A 19,189-nucleotide genomic window follows, 5' to 3' on the forward strand; every position below is an offset into this window, starting at 1 on the left:
TTTCCAATATATTTGGGTCTGAGTCCCAAATTGCTGCCTATTCCATTAGGGACAGACCCAGGGAGACAAGACAGGTCCAGCCAGGGGCTTCGTCCCAAATGGCACCCTTTTCCTTATATAGTACCCTACTTTTGACCAGATCCCTATGGGTCCTGGTCAAAATTTATGAGCTAAATAGGGAGTAGTGTGCTATTTGGGACAAAGCCTGGGTTTTTTCTTAGATGAGAGCAGGTAGGCAGCAGTAATCCGTTGTATCACACCGGCAAGTTCTCTTATCGACCCTGCCATGATAGCACCACAGCTCCGGGACTACACACCCACCGAGGGCAGAGAGGGCTACATCAATACTGGCACAGGTCGCCTACTGCATCAATTAAACAATATGCTCAATGTACATCAAGGAAATACAGTTCCTGATGATATGTTGCACACTATTTAAATACAATGGCATATAATACAGCACACTACTGCACACATTCTCTGTATGTCTTTTTTCGGGACATATTTGCTCATTTGACTCACTCTCATAAGTAACTGTGTTTAGACTCTGTGGCACTGCAGGTTACTCACAGTCAGTTGAAAGACTGTGTGTGAGCCTACAAGGCAGAAGGAAGAGCTCTCTTTGCTCCTGTCTTCTCACCATTCGTCTCCTCTGTACCTTGCTGATAAATTAGACATGAGGGAAATATTCCGGTTGCATCCCCAAGTCTTTTTGTCTGCATTAAAGCCTTACAGGGAAGAGAAACTGGAACTACTCTAGAATCCATACTAAAGGTCGACGATAAATCGGAATGGCTGATTTCAAGTTTTCATAACAATCGGAAATCTGTATTTTTGGGCGCTGATTTAAAAAAATTCAAATAAACTTTTATTTTAATATTTTTTTATACCTTTTATTTAATTAGGCAAGTCAGTTAAGAACACATTCTTATTTTCAATGACTGCCTAGGAACAGTGGGTTAACTGCCTCGTTCAGGGGCAGAACGACAGATTTTCAACTTGTCAGCTCGGGGGATCCAATCTTGTAACCTTACAGTTAACTAGTCCAACGCAATAACGACCTGCCTCTCCTCTCGTTGCACTCCACAAGGAGACTGCCTGTTAGGCAAATGCATTAAGCCAAGTTAAGTTGCTAGCTAGCATTAAACTTATCTTATAAAAAACAATCGATCATAATCACGAGTTAACTACACATGGTTGATGATATTTCTAGATATTATCTAGCGTGTCCTGCGTTGCATATAATCTGACTGAGCATACAAGTATCTAAGTATCTGACTGAGCGGTGGGAGGCAGAAGCAGGCGCGTAAACATTCATTCAAACAGCACTTTCGTGCGTTTTGACAGCAGCTCTTCGTTGTGCGTCAAGCATTGCGCTGTTTATGACTTCAAGCCTATCAACTCCCGAGATAAGGCTGGTGTAACCGAAGTGAAATGGCTAGCTAGTTAGCGCGCGCTAATAGCATTTCAAACATCACTCGCTATGAGCCTTCTAGTAGTTGTTCCCCTTGCTCTGCATGGGTAACGCTACTTCGAGGGTGGCTATTGTCGTTATGTTGCTGGTTCGAGCTCAGGGAGGAGCGAGGAGAGGGACAGAAGCTATACTGTTACACTGGCAATACTAAAGTGCCTATAAGAACATCCAATAGTCAAAGGTTAATGAAATACAAATGGTATAGAGGGAAATAGTCCTATAATTCCTATAATAACTACAACCTGAAACAACTTACCTGGGAATATTGAAGACTCATGTTAAAAGGAACCATCAGTTTTCATATATTCTCATGTTCTGAGCAAGGAACTGAAACGTTAGCTTTCTTACATAGCACATATTGCACTTTTACTTTCTTCTCCAACACTTTGTTTTTGCATTATTTAAACCAAATTGAACATGTTTCATTATTTACTTGAGACTAAAATTGATTTTATTGATGTATTATATTAAGTTAAGTGTTCATTCAGTATTGTTGTAAATGTCATTATTACAAATACATTTTTTTAAAATTGGCCAATTAATCGGTATCGGTTTTTGGGTCCTCCAATAATCGGTATCGGTGTTGAAATATCATAATCGGTCGACCTCTAATATATATACTACCATATAAAGGGGAAATGGTTAATTACCCGCACAATATAGGCCTTGAATCAGATTTGACTCTGTCTCCATCTGTTGGTTAAACTCAGAATGCTTGGACATATTTTACTGTAGGTTAGCTGCCTAATTATTAGGGATGTGACAAATGTACAATTGCTCTTTATGTTTAAACTGCATTTTTTAAAATAGTTTAAACAATAAGAAAAAAATCATAAAATTACGTGGATGCACAGTTCAGATATAATCCTGCGTATGACCTCTAGGTGGCAGTGCAGTTCAATCTTCCTCAGTCCTGGCTACTTATCAGACAGCGCCCATCTTACTGCTGTCCCCCACACACTCACCAACGATAGTAGTTAATGCTGTTTTAGGATCCTTTCCTCCATGTTCTCAGTTGGCAGTACATGGGACTTCATGTCTCACTTCTCTACAGTGTGATGGCTCATTGCAGTTATGTATGACAGCATGTTCATAGACATCCAACAATCTGTTGTTATTGCCAGGTATGGTATTTTAGAGTTCGGGCTTTGTACATGCAGAGCAATCATTGTACAACTTCTCCATCTAGGCCATTACACTTTTTCAACATGGCATCTTGTAGTCTGGTTCTAGATATGCTATCAACGCAGTGAAGCCAACTGTTAACAACGATGACGTGCAGAGCGATTTATATCAGTGGCAAATCATATAAAGATGCATAGGTCCTCCTACTAACGTTAGTGCTGTTGAATTAGGTATTTGGTTTATTTATATGATTCAGGATCTGTTGGTGGTAGTTTTGTGGTCACTGCACTGTGGTTTGAATTTTGTAAATAAATATATACAGTGGGGCAAAAAAGTATTTAGTCAGCCACCAATTGTGCAAGTTCTCCCACTTAAAAAGATGAGAGGCCTGTAATTTTCATCATAGGTACACTTGAACTATGACAGACAAAAATGAGAAAAAAAATCCAGAAAATCACATTGTAAGATTTTTTAATGATTTTTTTGCAAATTATGTTGGAAAATAAACTTCTGTTATTGAACAAATACTTATGTCAATACTTTGTTATATACCCTTTGTTGGCAATGACCGATGTCAAACGTTTTCTGTAAGTCTTCATAAGGTTTTCACACACGGTTGCTGGTATTTTTTCCATTCCTCCATGCAGATCTCCTCTAGAGCAGTGATGTTTTGGGGCTGTTGCTGGGCAACATGGACTTTCAACTCCCTCCAAAGATTTCTATGGGGTTGAGATCTGGAGACTGGCTAGGCCACTCCAGGACCTTGAAATGCTTCTTACGAAGCCACTCCTTTGTTGCCCGGGCGGTGTGTTTGGGATCATTGTCATGCTGAAAGACCCAGCCACGTTTCATCTTCAATGCCCTTGCTGATGGAAGGAGGTTTTCACTCAAAATCTCACGATACATGGCCCCATTCATTCTTTCCTTTACACGGATCAGTCGTCCTGGTCCCTTTACAGAAAAATAGCCCCAAAGCATGATGTTTCCACCCCATGCTTCACAGTAGGTATGGTGTTCTTTGGATGCAACCCAGCATTCTTTGTCCTCCAAACATGTCGAGTTGAGTTTTCACCAAAAAGTTATATTTTGGTTTCATCTGACCATATGACATTCTCCCAATCTTCTTCTGGATCATCCAAATGCTCTCTAGCAAACTTCAGACGGGCCTGGACATGTACTGGCTTCAGCAGGGGGGACACGTCTGGCACTGCAGAATTTGAGTCCCTGGCGGCGTAGTGTGTTACTGATGGTAGGCTTTGTTACTTTGGTCCCAGCTCTCTGCATGTCATTCACTAGGTCCCCCATGTGGTTCTGGGATTTTTGCTCACTGTTCTTGTGATTATTTTGACCCCACGGGGTGAGATCTTGGTGGAGCCCAAGATCGAGGGAGATTATCAGTGGTCTTGTATGTCTTCCATTTCCTATTAATTGCTCCCACAGTTGATTTCTTCAAACCAAGCTGCTTACCTATTGCAGATTCAGTCTTCCCAGCCTGGTGCAGGTCTACAATTTTGTTTCTGGTGTCCTTTGACAGCTTTTTGATCTTGGTCATAGTGGAGTTTGGAGTGACTGTTTAAGGTTGTGGACAGGTGTCTTTTATACTGATAATAAGTTCAAACAGGTGCCATTAATACAGGTAACGAGTGGAGGACAGAGGAGCCTCTTAAAGAAGAAGTTACAGGTCTGTGAGAGCCAGAAATCTTGCTTGTTTGTAGGTGACCAAATACTTATTTTCCACCATAATTTGCAAATAAATTCATTACAAATCCTACAATGTGATTTTCTGGATTTTTTTTCCTAATTTTGTCTGTCATAGTTGAAGTGTACCTATGATGAAAATTACAGGCCTCTCTCATCTTTTTAAGTGGGAGAACTTGCACAATTGGTGGCTGACTAAATACTTTTTCGCCCCACCCTACATTGTCCTGGCAGTTGCTCTGTTTTCACTTCAGCCCCAGTTCCTCCTCCCAGGCAGCAGAGCTTCAAGCTTCATGGATGCATAGACCACACAACTTTCAGGACAGCAGAGCAGATTGCCTTTCCCTGTTCAGGGAGTCTAGTGGCTGTACCGCTGGTCTCTTGATGTTCTGTCTAAGACTCACATGGAACTAGCTGAGAGAGATATAAGAGAGGGATATAAAGTAGATCAGGGTTCTCCAAATGGCGGCCCGTGGGTGGTTTTATTTGGCTCCCAAGTTTTCAGAGCAAATATTTTTTTTCCATTGTTGGACGTAGACTGTGAAATCAGCTCCAAGTGATTGTAGTTTTGAAAATCTGTTTCCAGATATTCCCACGAATAATACAGAGACACGTGATTGTATAGAAATGTAAGCAAGGTTTGAAATGTAAATTTTGTCAAACGTTATATCTGTTTGGGCTTCTTGTACTCTACAAATTATTTGTATGATCCAGCCCCTCACCATCCGCTCAATAAAATATTGTCCCGTGGCTGAATCTAGTTAATGATCCCTAGAGTAGATAATGATTGCCTCATTTTAGAAGAGGAGGGGTGGTGGGGAGAGTTGAAACTCAGAATCGTGATTTCCCATTCTGGAAAACCAGCAACCCCTCTGAGTGAGCCCCACAGAGACAGAAAACAGATCTGACATGATTGATGTTCATCCTGCTCCCCAGATTGGTTGTCAAATCATGGGAATATAATAACTCTATTGCTGGATGAGTTAATCTACATCTCCCCAGTCTGCACTCATACTGAACTATGGTCTATTTCAATACAGGATGAAGTCTTTGTTGATAACATGAAAACAGATGGCATTGTTCTACCTGTTTTGGTTCCGCTGATGTGTCCAACTGGCTTGTGACAAAACTGGCAAGTTCGTGTGTGAGAAATGCAACTGTGCTTGGGCCAAAAGACTGTCTAGACCCCTCAAACTCAACTCTGGACCTCGAAGCCAGTTCCACTGCTTTTTTAAATGGTTCCCCTCTAATCACAGTATTATTTAGACATGGGACACCAGGTGCGTGCAATTAAGTATCAGGTAGAACAGAAAACCATCCGGCTCTGGACCTCGTAGGGTAAGCGTTGAATACCATAGAATTAGGAATTTGAATACGAATGGAAAAATGTATATTCTTATGATGGAATAAATGTCAGCCATTTTGGTCAGGGATTTGGCCAACCACGGTTGCCACTGCTGTGATAAGATATTGTGTCAAATGATAAATTTTATGAATTTATCTGCACTTTATACAACGGGTGGGTCTAATCCTGAATGCTGATTTTTATTTTATTTTTTAAAGCATTCCAGCCGGTGTCTATGCCACAAGTTACCGCCAGCTAGATCTATGACGTTGAGATGCCCACTTCCTCTGTTCCATTTCACTGCGCAATCCACTCTCATAAATCCAGCCAGGCAATTCATAAACTTGATCTCCACTATAAAAAGCATCTAGACATTGTCTCCTAGCACTTGGTTTTCAACAGTGGAGATTTGTATAAACCTTGCAGTTTGTCTCTTTGACATTTGTAACATTGTTTCAATATTCAAATTCGATCTCCAGCTGTCCTATATAAAGTGAATGTGTCCGAATGAGACAGACAGCACATTGAGCTGGTTGTCATAGCAACATACACAACTTTTTGTTCAGTTGACTGGCTAAATCGATACTTGTTGCGAAAACTAAAATGGATGAGTGGAACATTTCTTTTGATCTTTTCGACGGCATGATTATGGATGAATGGGAGAAAGAGTACCCAGGCATACAGATTTGGGGGATACTGCATTGAATGACCTAAAGAAAAGTCGCAATGACGAAAACGCAGTTAAAAATACAAACTGGACTGTACGGTGCTTCGAGGGCTGGCTAGCAGAGAATAAAAAAGTTGTTGATTTCAAAACTGTCACTAAGGAAGAGTATAACATCCTTCTCTGACAGTTTTATGGAAATGTACCAAATGGGAAGGGGAACAGTACAGCATAAGTAACTACCTGGCACTCCGGAGTGGGCTTAACCGGTTTCTAAATGACCCACCCATCGGTCGCAGCTGTTGCCTTATGAAGGACACTGAATTTACGATTTCTGGGCAACATCAAACAGCTAAGAAGGCAAGGAAAAGATATATCACAAACAGCCACCCTCCCATCACCGATAAGGACATGGCCCAGCTCTAAAACTCCCAGGCTCTGAATCCCAGTACAACTCGGGGTCTGGTCCAGAAAGTGTGGTTCGACCTCCAGTTACATCTGGGTCGAAGAGGAAAAGAGAGGAACGGAAAACTAAAGCCCACCTCATTCCTTGTAAAAACAGCCGAGAACAATCTAAGGTATGTTGTTCATAGCCTGTTTGTGTTATTTCTGAGTTGCACTCGTAATTAGGCTACTGGAAAACAATGTTATAACAACACATTCTCTCTCAGATACGCCACTCTCACCTATAACGAGGCCTCAAGGAATCATCTGGACCCAAGGGAGAGGGGCAGGGAGTCCAAGAGGAGATTCATGTTTGTCAAGGCTGCGTAACTGGTGGTATGGAAGTCAAACGCAGGATATCAGAACGTGGTAAATAGCCGGAGCCGTTTAATGAACATAACTACCGGCGTACAAAAACATCAAAACACATGGGCACAAAAACCCGTTACGCACCAGTACAATGAAGCACACATACTTAACATAAACAATTCCCGACAAGGAGATGGGGGAAACGGAGGGAACTTATTCAACATGTAATTGAAACCAGGTGAGTGCGACAACCAGACAAAACAAATGGAACATGAAAAATAGATCGATGATGGCTAGAAGACCGGTGACGTCGAACACCGCCCGAACAAGGAGAGGAACCGACTTCTGTAGAAGTCGTGACAATGTTCGAGCAGCCAGGGAACCCACTATGCCCGGTGGCATCACTGGAGAAATATCTATCGAAATGCCTAGAGATCACCCTTACATTTTTATCTCCACCCAAGGAGAGGAGAGTGTATCGGGGACTCAATCTGATACAGTTCACTCCCATCGGCTCTGATGTATCTGGTACTTCTACCCAAGATCTGCAGGGCATCAGGACAACTACTTACACAAATCACAGCATCAGGTCCACGACAGTCCAGAAACTGGCCAATACTGGTCTAGAAGTGAGGGAGATTACGACGCGAAGGTTCGCTACTGGCGTCCCTCACTGACAGACAGAACACTGGAGCAACATCCTTGCCGAAAACAAAAAGAAACACTGCAGCATCATCAACACCCAAAAGGCTGAAGCAAGGCTGCAGAAGTAGTTGCACAGACTCTGACAGATATTTCAACCAATGCACCGTCCAGGGGAATGCACAGATAAATGGGACATACAATAAGTAGTTTTGGCTATCTCGACTGTGGTGGATAACAGAGAATGTATGGTTTCATTTATAAAAATAAACTCTAAACGAATGTCGTGGATTGCCTATCTTTTGTCTGAACAGTGTCCTGACGAGCACATTTTTTTCTGCCAGGCAAAATCGCGCATCATTAGCTCATTGTTATGGATGTATCCAAATAAATCTAACTAGAAAACAGTTACTTTGCTGTTATTCTGGCTGTACTTTTTGACGTGACTGTAAGTTATCGAAGTTGGCTAGCTAGCATGCAAGGGATAAGAACGTTGCCAGCCAGTATGGCGATTGAACATTTATAACGAATGACTGGGTCGCGTTCATAGTGTCGTGTCTTTCTATGCCGGATTAAGTGATATGACATGCTATTCTATAAAATAATTTCTCTGTAATTAATATCACCTGATTGAGCTACTCATGTAAATGTAATTAACTAGAGAGTCGGGCACCACAAAATAATATTTATAGAGCTGTTATCTTCCGAATAAACTCTTAAAGACCTAGTAGTATTTTACATCAATAGCAGTCACTATCAATCGTCACCTTAACTTCTTGCGTCGAGCAATCCCGGATCCGGGATCCTATTTATAGCCTCAAGCTCATTAGCATAACGCAACGTTAACTATTCATGAAAATCGCAAATGAAATGAAATAAATATATTTGCTCTCAAGCTTAGACTTTTGTTAACAACACTGCCATCTCAGATTTTCAAAATATGCTTTTCAACCATAGCTAAACAAGCATTTGTGTAAGAGTATTGATTGCTAACATAGCTATAAGCCTAGAATTCAGCCAGCAACATTTTCACAAAAACAAGAAAATCATTCAAATAAAATCACTTACCTTTGAAGAACTTCAGATGTTTTCAATGAGGAGACTCTGTTAGATAGCAAATGTTCAGTTTTTCAAAAAATATTATTTGTGTAGGACAAATCGCTCCGTTTTGTACATCACGTTTGGCTATGAAAAAAACCTGTATCCAGTTATAGCCTCAAGCTCATTAGCATAACGTAACGTTAACTATTTATGAAAATCGCAAATGAAATGAAATGAATGTGCTAGCTCTCAAGCTTAGCTTTTTCTTAACAACACTGTCATCTCAGATTTTCAAAATATGCTTTTGAACCATAGCAAAACAAGCATTTGTGTAAGAGTATTGATAGCTAGCGTAGCATTTAGCGGGCAACATTTGCACAAAAAACAGAAAAGGATTCAAATAAAATCATTTACCTTTGAAGAACTTCGGATGTTTTCAATGAGGAGACTCTCAGTTACATAGCAAATGTTCAGTTTTTCCTGAAAGATTCTTTGTGTAGGAGAAATCGCTCTGTTTTGTACATCACGTTTGGGTACCAAAAAACCCCGAAAATTCAGTCATCAAAACGGCGAACTGTTTTCCAAATTAACTCCATAATATCGACTGAAACACGGCAAACCTCAAGGTGTTTTTCACATATCTCTTCATTGATATCATTCGTGGATGTCTACTTTCTCCTCTGAATCGCTTGGAAAAAGACGTGGAGCTGAAGATGATGCACCAATTTCGACGGAGGACACCGGGCGGACACCTGGCAAATGTAGTCTCTTATGGTCAATCTTCCAATGATATGCCTACAAATACGTCACAATGCTACAGACACCTTGGGGAAACGATAGATCGGGCAGGCTCATTCCTTGCGCATTCACAGCCATATAAGGTGACAATGAAAAACAGAGCCTCAAAAATCCTGCTCATTTCCTGTTTGAAGTTTCATCTTGGTTTCGCCTGTAGCATCAGTTCTGGGGCACTCACAGACAATATCTTTGCAGTTTTGGAAACGTCAGTGTTTTCTTTCCAAAGCTGTCAATTATATGCATAGTCGAGCATCTTTTTGTGACAAAATATTGCGCTTAAAACGGGCACGTTTTTTTATCCAATAATGAAATAGCGCCCGATAGATGTAAGAGGTTAATTCAGTCTCATCTGAAAGTTGTAAATTCTTAGTTATCTGCACGAACCCTGGCTAACAATTTGAATCAGCAATACAAAATTGGGTATAATTATTTATTTACTAAATACCTAACTAATCACACAGAATTACACATACACATAATTAAATCATAACTTGATTACAAATTACGTCATAAAGGAAAACGTCCCTAGAAGGCGGAACAGATATGACAGCTTGTTACACAAAAGAAAAGGGACTGGGTTGAGTGAAGGAGTGGGATGACTGAGGAACAAAGGGAAGAAGCTGGGCTATCGTAAATACAGTATCTTATGCATTCTAAATGACCGGCCATTTGGAAAAGGAAAATGCAGAAAATATTTACTCTGAGCCGCGCTTCAGTAGGTTGGTGGTAGATGGAAGGCCGTGTTGCCAAACCGAGTCCTTTGTCCTTTGAAGAATGTCTCTGTTGGTCAATTGGATACGTTGTAGTAACGTCGTTGTGTGGTAGACGGGATACTCTATCTGTTCCTTACTAACCTGCGTTTGCAGCTGCGGTTGCTAACTCAACGGCTAGGAGGTATCTCTTCTGTAGTGAATAAGAGTTCAAAGGTCATACCATTCGCAACCAAAGCTCATGTTGATTTTTTTTCATTCTGTAGTTATTATCTGAACCATTCTGACATAGGACCGTCATCCTTCATCCCCGGAACAGGAAGTTCTATATATAGTAAGGGAGAAAAGGGGTGTGTTTCATAGTTTACAACCTCTGTCTCTTCACGTGGGCGGGCCACTGAGTGAGCAGCCCTATCTTATGAAAACCCACATCTCACATTTTAGAAGCTAAAATCACATTTAATCCCATCACAAATAATTTCATATTCAAACATATAAATTGAACAACAATTCCATGTGAATCCAATAACTCTGATGTGTAGACTTTCCACTGTAGAGTTGATGTCATCTTATCATTGATGAGAATGTCTCAGATGACTACCGAACTGACATCATATTCATTAACTACCACTGCATATGTTCCATTGGTCAGATTACCAGAATATAGTTAATTTCCCCCCCCACCTTCTGATGTTCCCAGAATCTCTATGTTAACCAAGGGTTTTGCAAATGTAACATCAGTAGGGTAGAGAGGGGAAAAAGGGGGAAGAGGTATTTATGACTGTCATAAACCAGTGATGTCATCGGTGACATTGCGTCCCAATTCCGACACGTCCACTCTGTCCCAATTTACGCCGGAACTTCTACAAACGTGGAAACTGGAGCATCGGTACACTGTGGGAGGCAACCCATCTGTCTAGAGAGACTATAACGTGTGGATGAATCCTTACTTCACAAAATGCTACACTCATAAAGAATGAAATATACCAGAACATGATAATATTCACACTCATAGAAATCCCAGTGTTGTATTGGTAATCCATCTGGAACTGAACATAAAACACCATGGTGATGGAGAAAGACCAGTGTTGTATTGGTAATCCATCTGGAACTGAACATAAAACACCATGGTGATGGAGAAAGACCAGTGTTGTATTGGTAATCCATCTGGAACTGAACATAAAACACCATGGTGATGGAGAAAGACCAGTGTTGTATTGGTAATCCATCTGGAACTGAACATAAAACACCATGGTGATGGAGAAAGACCAGTGTTGTATTGGTAATCCATCTGGAACTGAACATAAAACACCATGGTGATGGAGAAAGACCAGTGTTGTATTGGTAATCCATCTGGAACTGAACATAAAACACCATGGTGATGAAGAAAGACCAGTGTTGTATTGGTAATCCATCTGGAACTGAACATAAAACACCATGGTGATGGAGAAAGACCAGTGTTCCTGTTACACTGTGCATTTTATAACAATTACTGACAATACAATACCAATTCATTTCTATTAAACACATTCAGACTCGAACAGCCACCACTGAGCCTACCTACACTCTGTTTTGGACCATTATTTCATTGTATTCATAAACGGTGAGTGAGAGAGACGACTCTGTCCTATAAGTGTGAAGTACAAGTGAATTCCCCCTGGGAGCTGAAGGGAGAGGGGCACGTAAGCAGAAAGAATAAACAGCCCAGCCCATGGAGGGTATAGAGCAGCTGTAATTTGGCTGCTGTGTGGTGGGGACGGTTATTGCTGATCTGGACTGAATGGGGAGAGGGAGATAATGGCCCTGGTAAGTGGCTTAGTGCTGATTGTTGTGAAGGAGATGATGCTGAGAGCCTGCATGACTGCTGGGCTGGCTGGCTTGTTCCCATAGACTCCCATAGTGTTGTGTTTTAGCAGCTCTGCGGTGTGTGTGTCAGCGAGAGAGAGATAGAGAGTGTGTGTGTGTGCGGCCATCCGTAACTGTCAGACAGTTAGTTCTATCTGATACTGAAGAGTCACCCTGTGTACTGACCCGGCCTGCTTTAGTTTGATAGGGTGTGTCACATTCTAGCCACTGCCGGCTAGCTCAACATGGGGTCCTTACAATGACGCCTGTCTACACTTGAGAAAGGAGGGCAGTGTCTCTGTGTCTAGCTGAGCTAAGATAGACTGAGTAAGTGTGCACACTTATGCACACAAACTCATTTCGTTAATGTGAGGTGTGGGGATTTTATGCTGAATCACTGAGTGTATGATGGCTCTCACCATAATGGGGTAAGGTGTGTCTCCACTATGGACAGATCTTGAATCAGCTTCACTCAGCCAGTCCATATGTCTGGCTCATACTAACAGCCCTTCCTAACACTCTGAATGAAAACTCGCAAGTTATCCAAAGTGGAAAGAGTATGAAAGGTATGTTTGGCCTCTCTACGTATGAATATTTCCTTGGTGTGAATGAATTACTTTGAAAACTCTGATGTTGCTAGATTTTGATTTGACTGCTGTATAGAGCTCGATGTATATTTATGGATTTGGGAACGTATTGTTGGACTGATTTTTGTATTATCTTCATGTATTACCAAGATTGTTAGTATATTAGTTGAAGAATGGGTGTTGTGACTTGCTATTCACTGTCTCAGATGGTTTAGACATTTATCAGCGTGATCTATGCTTTGCCCCCAGTCAAACCTTTTGAGGTGTTTGTTGTTGCATTCTAACTTTGAAGAAATAGGGCTTTACAACAAATTAGTTTTGGTACACTTCTCTATCTTTCATTGCACATCAAATAAATGATGAAATGTAAACAAATTTTGCTGCACATTCCAGGAACAAGTTGCATAGTAATGAAAAATTATTTTTTCCATTCAAGGTAATAGGAGCTGGGAATTTACTGTTGTAACAAAATAGAAGGCCTAATTGCTGAAATTCACAGCGAGGTTCTGTATAGAGAAGCTAACATAAAAGGAGTCTGACATTGGGAAATATGTGGTCCAAATAACTCTTCTCAGCTTGAAAAGAAAAGCAGTATTCAGAAAAACTTTACCTGATGTTTACCAATAGAACAAATTGTTTTTATTTGAATAGTGTTATGCTATATACTGGTAGGCTAGAAAGGACAAAGTTGCTATACCCCAAATAAAGGACACTTACAGCGAAGCATCCGATGAGTTAGTAGTAATGTAAAGTGTATAATAATGGAGAAGTTTGGTTCAAATTAAAAGGGACAAAGTGCTGTTTTTTAGACCGATTTGCCTCATGATTTGTCAACTGGTGCACAATTTCTCTGTCCTTACATCGGAGTGCTGCTGCAGGCTCTTTGCTTGTTTTGACCAATCAGATTCACTGAAATCACAGGTCGTGTGGGCCAGGCACAACACACAAAGCGCGCTATCCAATTTCCTCCGGTATTTATTTAGCAAGCAGGGTAACTTTTTGTTTTTTATTGGGGATTTTCAAATGAATAATTTTCCATATTTGACAAATGTTTGAATTGAACTTTTATTTGTAAAAAATAAAGAAAAATATGTCTTTTGTGGTATCTGTTGTCAACTCCGTCACTGGCTTGTCAGTGACTGAGTGGAGTCAATATTGTTTGGTCAATATTCTGAAAAACTATTTTAATCACTGTTCTGCAACATGCTTTAACAATTTTTTAGATTAACTAACTTCAAATAATGACTCGGGACGTCGGGTTTGATACGAAAGCTTCTTTTAGTAAGAATACTGGTTCACGTTACATTTAACAACAATTGTTTTGGTACAGAGCAATGCAGGTAAGATGCTGTCGGAAAGTCAGCTACAATCACTAAACACCTGCACATAATTGGCGTGTTATTACTCATTCCTCTCGCAAGGCATTTTGGGACTTGCAGTCAAAAGGCGTAATTCAACACAACCCAATACAATTGCATATGCAAATATCTTTAGATACAGTTCAAAGAATAAATTTAAACATTAACTCAAACACATTAAAGTTACAACATCCTCCCCCCCCGATGAACAATTGTGTTCATCTAGATCTCTAGGCAGTATATCAACTGAATCGGTCTCCTCAACAAAGTCCCTGAAGCAGTACGAACTGAACATGATCTAACTAGGCCATCTCGGCCTGGAAACAGTTCCTCAATCTTTCCTAGTTTCCATGTTTGTCTGGGTGTGTTATCTTCTCCAATGAGTACAAAGTCACCCGCTTTCAGTGGGGTGGGCTGTGGTGTGTCACAGCGGTGTGCTGACTTTAGATCCAGCAAGTAGTCTCTTCGCCAACTGTTCCAGAAACTGGTCACAAGTCTCTGCCTGTACTTCCATCTGCGTGTCATTTCCCGCTTGTTTAACGTTGGGTGCTGAGTGTCACTTGCTCCAGAATGCATCACCTTCTCATGGTGGTACTGTATCAGCATTTCTGAGTATCTGGACTTATTGGGCAGAACCCATGGGTGCTGCTCTCTGAATGTGAAGTTGGACTGTTGCAACCTTCCTCCTACACTGAGCAGTTCGTGTTCGTCCAGGAAAGGTTTCAGTTCTCTGATTTTACAGTCATTGTTTAGGCTTTTTCCTGCCTTCAGTAGTTTGATCTCCTGTCCGAAACTCTGTTGTTGTGTTACCTGAATCCAGTACTTTTCTGCATCGAACAGTTTGTCAGCAGTCAGTTCACCTTGCATCTTTATGGTTGTACGAGCATTGGCTATGAATCTCTTTATCCAGGCGGTGACTCTGAACACTCTTTTCAGTTTGCTGTACCTTTCAAGCTCCAACACAGGTTCAGTGCTGTCTGTGCTGTTTGCTGCAAGTTGTACAGTAACCTGGCAACTGGACTTGAGTTCTATATTCACCTCTTCCGGAACCTTGTTATCATCAGTCTCTTCGGACTGATTGGGTGATGTCAGAATTCTGGGTCCATTCCACCATAGCTCGCTCTGTGTCAAGTTTCGAACAGTTTGTCCTCTGGTAGGGAGGTCAGCTGGATTAATTTTCCCTTCAATATGTGACCATGGCTCTGGATTGGTCAAGGACTGGATCTCCGTCACTCTGTTCGCAACAAACTGTTTCCATTTCTGAGCTGAGCTGCAAATCCAATGCAGCACGATCATCGAGTCTGTCCACAGTTTGATCTTTTTTTCTTCCATTTTCAGTTTGGTCATCAAGTTGTTTGCTAGTCTCGCTCCAATCACAGCTCCCATGAGCTCCAGGCGTGGCAGCGTCATTTTCTTAAGTGGGGCTACCCTGGACTTGGATGCGACTAGACTTGTTGTTTCCCTGTCTTGTGAGTCACCTTGCAAGTAAGCTACTGCACTGTAAGCCCTTTCACTTGCATCACAGAACACGTGTAGTTTCAGGGTGTGGTTATTCTGTGGCCGCATGTCTGTTCTGTACCACTTTGGTATGGCGAGCTGGTGTAACTGGGGTAGTTCTGAACACCACTGTTACTGTTGCCATTCTCGTGTCAGATCAGATGGTAATTCTTCATCCCAGCTGAGTCCCCTCTCCCACATTTCCTGGAACATGCATTTGATCCTGATGGTGAAGGGAGTTAAGAAACCAAGAGGGTCGAAGATACGTGCAGACGACTGCAGAACACTTCTCTTTGTGTTTTCCTTTTGTCTTAGAATGCTCAGTAACGGCCTGAGGTCAAACACAAAGTCATCCGTTTCCGCCCTCCATACTAAACCTAAAACCTTCAGCACTAATCCTTGTGTTTGTAATGTCAACGGGTGGTCAGTTGTCGTACTCTCCTCCCATTTTGTTTTCAATTCAGGAGAATTGGTCATCCATTTGCAGAGGTCCATGCCTGCAATCGACAGCATTCGCTTTGCAGTTGTTGTCACAAGGTAAGCCTCTTCAACATTGCGTGAACTTGCAATGAAGTCATCTACGTAGAGTGACTCTCTCAGTATCTCTACAACTTCTGGTTGTTCTGTTTCGTATTGTTTCAGGTGCTTCCTGATTGTAGCTGCCAGCAAAAATGGACTTGGGGAAGCTCCAAATACCACTCTTTTCATCCTCAGCACACGCAGCTCCTCTTCATTTTCTCCCCTTGGTGGGCCAGTGAGCCATAGAAATCTCACGGCGTCTCTGTCTCTCTCTGCTAGGGATATCTGCAGGAAAGCTTTCTTGATGTCTGCCATGAATGCGATCTCATGTAGTCTGAACTTTATCAGAACGCTGAGCAGATCCGGATTCAGGTTCGGTCCTGTGAGTAGACAGTCATTGAGAGATGGACAGCCATCTTCATGGGACGAGGCATCAAACACCACTCTCAGTTTTGTTGTCACCTTATCTTTTCGGAGTACTGCATGGTGAGGTAAGTAGTATTTTACGTCGTCTGCACTTGTTGCGTTGTCCTTGGGCACGTCCTCTGCCATATCTTGTTGTAAGTAGTCTTCTCCTACTTCATTGGATCTGCTGTACAACGTCACATCCTTCTTCAGTCTTTTCTTCAGACCTTCAAACCGTTTCTTGGTGATTCTATAGTTGTCTTGGAGTTCTGGCATTTCTCGTTTCCATGGCAACTCCACATGGTATCGCCCATCTTTGAAGGTGGTTGTTTCCTCGAACCTTTGTAGAGCCTTGGTTTCCTCTGGGTCCTGTGTTTTCTCGCTTAGAATACCCAGAGACTCAAGCTCCCAGAATGCATGCTGTTGCTTGGAGACTAGTGTGTCTTCATCAAGTGGGATGAACATGCAGGTTGCCTCGGCGACACTTGACATGGACACGGGTCCCTGCCCCGACCATCCAAAGGTGCTCTCTAAAGCAACTAGCGTCTCCGTCAGTCGATACTATCTGCCTGATACTATCTGCCAGTAGTAGTCTGCTCCTATCAGGACAGAGAGTTCAGGATCATTGTCATCTCCTGGAAAGTCTGCGAGCTGCAGTCCCCTTTTACTGAGCTCATGCTGAATCCATTCACCAGGAACCTTCATCACAGCTGTGCACACTTGTGGGGTTTCAATTGCCTCTCTCTCTATTCTCTGCTGTTTGTCCCAGACATTCTCCAAGATGACTTTCACTGTGTTGCGTTGGGACGTTGCTGGGGCAGAGGAGCCAAACGTGTGAAGAGTGAGTGCCTCTTGTCTGATTACTGGTAGCTTCAAGCCCTTCAAGGTTTTCATGTATGAAGCTTCTCTGACTGCCTCCATCTAGTAAGCAACGAGCTTTCTTCCTGCCCAATGGGCCTTCTACCCATGCCTTTGCCGTTTGTAGCAACAGTGTTCTGTCCATCTGGTTTCATCTTCACTGAATGGGGAATAACTGAGGAAACAACAGCATCTACAGAAACAGTAGGGGGTTGCACCTCACTCCTCTTACTGGTACACACCGCAATGTGATGTCTGCTTCCACATGTTGCACATGACACATCTTTGACTTTACAGAATTTTGCTATGTGTCTCTGTCCTAAACATACAAAGCATCTTCCCATGTTCTTTAGTTTCTCTTTATGTGTAGAAATATTGTAGTCAGGGCAGTTTTCTGATTTGTGGTCTGCACTGTCACAAAATAGACACGTTTGTTGTTCCTTCTGGATGGCTGTATGCAGTGCTGCAGCAGAGGGCATGTTGGGTCTTTTTGTTTTCATTTCATTTCATTGGAGAAGCATGACTTGTTCCATGGTTTGCTCTCTTTCTGTTGGTTGTATGATCTTGTCATTTGTAGCGCTCACTCCCTGCTCTGAACCTCTTTCTGTAGGAAACTGATAATCTCAGACACTTTCCATTCATCATCTACTCCCCTCTGACGACTATAGTCAAGAGCTATGTCCTCTGGAATCATCTGTAGTAAGATTGGGCATAGTAGACTTCCATAGGTTTCTGACACTACACCCAGTGATTCCAAGCTCCTAATCTGAATTTCACATTCATCATATAGCTGCCTCAATGCATTTAGATCAGAGGATTTCTTCACAGGTGTGAGATTCAGCAGCCTTGACATATGAGCACTAATCACAAGGTCTTTCCTTCCAAATCTGCTCTTGAATAGAGTGATTGCATTATCATAGTTACTGTCTGTTAACATCAGTCCTGCTACTGCCTTTGCAGCTGGTCCAGTGAGATGTTTTCAGATAGATAAACTTCTCTTTTTTACACAGTGAATCATTGTTGTGAATAGCAGTCTCATAATGGCTCCAAAACTCCTGCCACTTACTGACATCTCCATAGAATTTCTCAATAATCAACTTCGGTAGCCTTACTGAGTTAGCGTCACTCACCCGGGCTGGTAGTGGATTGACGTCCTGTTTCTTCGTTATCACTCTTTGTGCACGGCTCTTCAGCATGATAATGCGTTCTTTGTAATCCTCCGTGCATGCAATCTCTGCCTCCAATCCGTCCAATGGCGTAAAGAGCGTGTGAATTTTTTCAGCTTTTTGTTAAAAATCGCGCAAAATATCAATGTTCTGCTACTCATGCCAGGAATATAGTGTATGCATATGATTAGTATGTGTGGATAGAAACACTCTGAAGTTTCTAAAACTGGTTAAACCATGTCTGTGACTATAACAGAACGTGTGTAGCATGCAAAACCCCAAGAAAAACTGTTCACAAAAAACAAACAAAAATATCCCTCCGCCAGTCCTCTGTATTGTCTATGGCAAGGGAAAATAGATTGCGCCCAGTTTAGTTCCTACAGCTTCCACACGATGTCGCCAGTGTTGGGAATTGGGTTGAAGTTAATCCTTGGTGAAATTAAGAATAGGCACTTCCTGTCAGAGGTTACACTGTGGAAAGTTATGAAAGAGAGAAAATCGTCCATGATTTGTTGACTTGCTGCGTGTGATCAATTTGATCGATTATTAACGTTTACTAATACCTAAAGTTGGATTACAAAAGTAGTTTGAAGTGTTTTGTCAAAGTTTATAGGCAACTTTTTTAATGAAAAAAAATGACGTTGCGTTTTAGAAAGCCTTTTTTTCCTGGATCAGACGGGCTTCATAAATGGACATTTTGGGTA

General features: G+C 41.7%; 1 protein-coding gene and 1 pseudogene across 2 annotated transcripts in view; one reads left to right on the plus strand and one right to left on the minus strand.

The window, feature by feature from the left end:
* LOC135518400 (trichohyalin-like) overlaps nt 1–15,450 on the minus strand; it is an 18,246-nt pseudogene extending 2,796 nt beyond the window's left edge.
* Nucleotides 1–19,189, plus strand: part of LOC135513273 (dipeptidyl aminopeptidase-like protein 6) — a 138,294-nt gene that overhangs the window by 29,918 nt on the left and 89,187 nt on the right. The gene's annotated exons all lie outside the window — the stretch shown is intronic.

This window comes from Oncorhynchus masou, chromosome 3 (genome assembly GCF_036934945.1).
Source record: "Oncorhynchus masou masou isolate Uvic2021 chromosome 3, UVic_Omas_1.1, whole genome shotgun sequence".
NCBI classification, from domain to species: Eukaryota; Metazoa; Chordata; class Actinopteri; order Salmoniformes; family Salmonidae; genus Oncorhynchus; species Oncorhynchus masou.